Consider the following 5,846-nt stretch of genomic DNA (forward strand, 5'->3'; position numbering starts at 1 on the left):
AAGAGGAGGCATATTTATTTTGAGTTAAATAAATGAGTCATTTTAAGTGTGTCCCTCTTTAATAGATGGGTAGTAGTCAACAACCTTTTTTGAAGGTCATAATGCAAGGAAATGTGGTTACTAATTTATACCAACCATGTAATTTCAAATAAATGACACAAACACAAAGAAATAAGACATTCCACCAGTCAAATCATTTTCCTCATTTTATAGTTAATTTCTTGTTAGCTATAACTCAAAATACAGTTCCCAAAGGGCTTATAAACAAATTAAACTGTGCTTATCATTATTTAACTTGACTTTTTTTAAAAGCCTAATTGCATCACGTAAAAAAAAATCAATTTTTCACTCTGCTCAAGTTAAATTAACTGTGCTTGACTGGTTATATTTTCAGAAAGGCAAAACAAAGTTGAAAAGTGTTGCTGTGGTGATGAGAACACCTCCTAATCTGTTTTGTCAGAGCTTTTACATTGTGCTAAAAGTAAGTATAGTAATTAGCCTTCATTTCTCTAGCAATTATTGCCAATATCCTGTACAAATACATTTCAATATCTGATGCTATAATAATGCCAATTTAAATAATTAAATCTTAAAAATGGAAATTCAATTATCAAATATAGAATTCAGAGTGAAGGCAATAAGGCCTACATTAGATAATAAATAGCTTTGTGCCCTTTGTCTAAAATGCCTTAAAATTAGGTTCATTCAAATTTACATTATCAGTATTAAATACAATAATATCTCATTTCGTGATAATCTACATAGAGCTTCTATATTCAATACTTTATTTCACCCACACAAGAATTCTGAAAGATAATTTGCATTGTTTTACTTTCACAGAAGTTAATATGAATAAACAAAATAAATACCCAGGTTCTTGTTTTTTATTGTTTAAGTTTTATTTTTAATTAAGAACTAGTAATTGTATTTATGTATGGGGTACAAGGTATTGTTTTGATACATATATACATTGCAAACTGATAAAATCAGGCTAATTAAAATATCACCTCAAATACTTATAAATTATTTGTGGTGAAAATATTTTAAATACATTCTTTTAGCCTTTTGAAATATAAAATATATTAGGTATAATCGTCATGCTATGCAATGTATCACCAGAAGATATTCCTCCTGTCTAATGAAAACTGTCTCCTCAGACCAATAGCTTCTCTTTCCAGTCCATTCTACTCCACCCCACCCAGCCTCTAGTAACCACCATTCTGTTCTCTGCTTTTATGAGTTTTACTTTTTTAAGATTCCGCATCACTTAGGCTCTTTAGCACATGTTCCTCCATGATCTTTTACACATCATTCAGTTACATTTTTATGAAGATGATCTTTCAAAAGTGTGGATCTGGTAGAAGAATATATTTATTTATTTTATTTATTATTTTATACTTTAAGGCTCTAGTTGTGTCTGTATGTGCAGGCTTGTTACATTATATATTACATGTTGCCAAGTTGGTGTGCTGCACCCATTAACTCGTCATACATATGGTTATAGTTCTATATGCTATCCCTTCCCTACCTGTTCCCCACAATAGGACCCCCATTTGTGATGCTCCCCTTCTGTGTGTGTGTAATTCTATGAGTGGAACATGTGGTATTTGGTTTTCTGTCTTGCCGATGCTTGCTAAGAATGTGTGTGTCATCCATGCCCCTACAAAGGGATTATTTTTTATAGCTGCATAGTATTCCATGATGTATATGTTGTCTATTTATCTGTCTGACACTGATGGACATCTTGGGTGGTATTCCAAGTCTTTGCTATTGTGAATAGTGTGCAAGTATATATATATGTGTGCATGTGTTCTTATAGCAGTCATGTATTGGTCATATCCCCAGTAATGGGATGGTGCTTGGTCAATAGTATTTCTATGATCCTTGAGAATCGCCACACTGTTTTCCATAATGGGTTGAACTTAGTTGATCTATCTGTGTATAATGTTCCTATTTTCTTTCTCTCCCATGCAGCTGTTGTTTCCTGATTTTTTAATGATTGCTATCTTAACTGGTGTGAGATGGTATTATCAATGTGTTTTTGGTTTGTCATTTGCATTTCTGTATTGGCCAGTGGTATGATGATGTCTCTTATGTGTGTTGGCTGTAGTGTCTTTGAGAAATGTCTGTTCATTCCTTTGCTCTTTGAGGGGTTGTTTGTTTTTTCTTGTAATTTTGATTCTTGTGTGTATGTCCTTAATGTCAGTGTGTGATGTTGTGTATATTCTGTGGTTGCCTGTACTCTTGATGGTAGTTTTCTGCAGTGTTGTATTAGATCCCATTTGTTAATTTTGGCTTTGTTCGTTGCTTTGGTGTTTCAAACATGAAGCCTTGTGCATGCCTTTCATCTCTGAATGTGTTTAGGTTTCTTGTGTGTTTTAGTATTAAGTCTAACTTTATGTTTCTTGAATTAACTTTATGTATATGTGTGTATGTATATAAGGATCCTGTAGCTATGTGTGTTTCTCTATTTTATTTAATAGGGAATTCTATGTTGTTCAGTTTGTCTAAGATCAGATGGGCTGTAGATGTTGTGATATTATTTTCTGGGGCTCTGTTCTGTTCCATTGTCTTGTATTCTCTGTTTGGTACCAGATACCATGCTGTTTTGGTTTACTGTGTGTATAGTTTGTATATGGTAGCTGTGGTGTCCTCCAGCTTATTCTTTGTGCTATGTGTTGTGTTAATGCAGTGTGTTCTTTTTGGTTTATGTTGTCAGTTTTTTCCAATTCTGTGAAGAAAGTCATTGGTAGCTTAATGGTGATGGCATTGAATCTTAAATACCTTGGTGGCAGTGTGGGCATTTCTGATATTGATTCTATCTACCTGTATGTATTTGTGTGTCTCTTTATTTCACTGAGCAGTTGGTTGTGGTTCTCCTTAAGAGGTCCTTTACACTCTGTGTGTTCCTAGGTTTATTTATTCTCTTTGAAGCTATTGTGAATGGGATGTTCATTGTTTTGACATCTGTATGTGGTGTATAAAGAAATTTGTGTGTTGCACTTGTATTGTGTGTCTGTGTGAAGGAGATAGAGACATCAAAAAACACCTCCATTAATATATGTATATGTGTGTGTTATGTATGTAAAATTTAAGACTTCTGCTGTTTAAGTATATGTATATGTGTGTGTAATAGATGTAATGTATATGTGTGTGTGTCTATCCTGACCCCTGAAATACAAACTTACCATCAGGGTAATACTGTAAACCCTCTATGCATTATATGTACTAGATATGAAATGTGTGTGGACACTTTACACTCTTCCAAGGGATACACCATGAAGAAAGTTGAATTCTTATATATTGATGTCTGTGCTGTATATTGAGCAATAATTAATGTATATTATAGTTCATGACCAGATGGGATTTCACAGCCTGTATTGCTACCAGTATACAAGGAGGAGTGGTACTTTCTTCTGAAACTATTCCAATCAATAGAAAAAGAGGGAATCTCCCTATTATTGTGTGCCATCATCATCCTGATACCAAAACCTGGACAGAGAATACAATTCTATATATATGTGTTTTAGATTCAATATCCCTGATAAACATGATGCAATAATCCTCAATATAATTACTGGCAAACCGAATCCAGGCAGCACATCATAAAAGCTTATCACCATGATCAAGTGGTTCATCCCTGGGGATGTCTATGTGTGTGTCAAACTGTCTGTATATCCTGTTATTCAGAACAAATACAAAAATATGTATCGAGTAGATGCAGAAAAAGCCTCTATAATCTATCATGCTAAAAACTCTCAATAAATTCAGTATTGATGGAACGTACCTCAAAATAATAAGAGCTATTTATGACAAACCCACAACCAATATCATACTGAATGGGCAAAAACTGGAAGCATTCCCTTTGAAAACTGGCACAAGACAGGGATGCCCTCTCTCACCACTCCTATTCAACATAGTGTTGGAAGTTCTGGCTAGGACAATCAGGCAAGAGAAAGAAATAAAGGGTATTCAGTTAGGAAAAGAAGAAGTCAAATTGTCCCTGTTTGCAGATGACATGATTGTATATTTAGGAAACCCCATTGTCTCAGCCCAAAAATTTATTTTGAAAATCAAGATATTGCAGGTTATTTTATAACTGGTAAATAAACTAAGTACAAAATTTAAGCTCTACATATAGAGAGATTTTAATTAAATCATCTAAAAATACTTACTGAGATTGGTACTGGGATATGGTATTAAAAGATATAATTCCTCTTCCCAACAGTATAGTTGCGGTAGAAACAATTAAATAAATAATGGCATTACAGATATAAAAGCAGTGATACTTGTATGCCAAGACATTATACGACTATCAGTTAGGGTCGTCCAATTCAGGATCTGGGACAGATGTGATAACTTCTTCCTTAACAGGTTGATACTGAGGCACAATCTTGAATAACGTAGTAGTTATTCAAGTAGAGACAAGAAAAAGGAACTTCTGAAATGGTACCAGAAGAGTAAAAGCAAAAAGGCATGCAATTTTGTAGTTTGTTTTCATGTCTAAATATATTTGAAAGGTCTGGAACATCAAATTCAAGTAGGGATTTGGCAGGAGCAGGGCAAGAGGCTATTGAGGCCAGGTCATTAGGTTCAATGCACTAGGCTGAGATTATATCTTCTAGTCATCCCTAATGTGTTTGTTTATGATTAAACACCATATATTAGGGTGGTACAAAAGTAATTGTGGTTTTTGTCATTACTTTTAATAGTTTAGGTATTTGAGAGTGACATTTTATTTTTAATTGGCTACTGATATACTTTACAGAAGTATTGATTGTAAAGTATAGATTTAATTTACAAAAGATTTATTTCTACATCGTACAATTCTAAACAACCAAGCAACTTAAAACAATGAAAGGAAAACCCTTCTCTACATTTTCATTATTTACAGTAGTAAATGTTAACAGCTACATGTTCTTAATTTTTCCTACACGTGTGTTTGAGTGACTGTCTGTATGTCTCTCTATCATTAAAATAAATGGGATAATGCTTACTTTTGGTATTACAAATTTTTGACCTAATTTATTGTCGATTTTTTGACCTATAAATTTTTATTTCAGTTTGCTGTAATGTATCCAAAAAGTGGCGTGAGTTGTCTATTGCCATGTTATTTTAAGCTCAGAGATAAGAAACATGGAAATGAAGTCAAGCATCAGGGAGACTGCTGTGCAAATCGTTTACTTTCTTTTTATTTCAATTTTCTAATTTATTGTAGACGTTGTTTCACTCTTTCTACTTTCTTCTCTTTAAAGAGTGCTAGTGTGAGATTATATGACTATATTATGAGAATTTATTCAACCCCTGAAATAAACATTTTGATTGTTTCCATCATTGCTGTTATAAAAGTATTTTAATAGACATCCACATGCACTGATATACATCTGTGTGTGTAAGTTTTACATAGGGTAAATTTCTAGCTTTGGCAGTGCCAAGTTAAAATTCTCACCCATTTTCAGTCTCAATTGAAATATTGTCTAATTGCTCTCTAATTATTTGTGTGAATTTTCACTCGGTGATGGCATTTCAGATTACAAATAAAACTATTCCTATCCAGTTCTGTCCAAAGATCAATATGCCATAATAAATATAATAAGATGCCATTTTATAGCACTTTTGTGCTTACAGATGTTTTACACATATTAATAGTACATTATAATATTAGAGTCAAACAAAAATATCCTGAAAGATGAGAAAAGTTATTTGTGGGCTTTTGCTTTTTTGTTTAACAGAGAAGAAAACTAACTCTTCTCAGCTAAAGCCAAGCTCCAGCTATAAATTCCATAACACTACTTCCATCACGCTATCTCAAATACAAACGTAAATAGACACACTGTGGGTTGTTC

This window comes from Rhinopithecus bieti, unplaced genomic scaffold, assembly GCF_001698545.2.
Source record: "Rhinopithecus bieti isolate Rb0 unplaced genomic scaffold, ASM169854v2 scaffold_12217, whole genome shotgun sequence".
Lineage (NCBI taxonomy): Eukaryota > Metazoa > Chordata > Mammalia > Primates > Cercopithecidae > Rhinopithecus > Rhinopithecus bieti.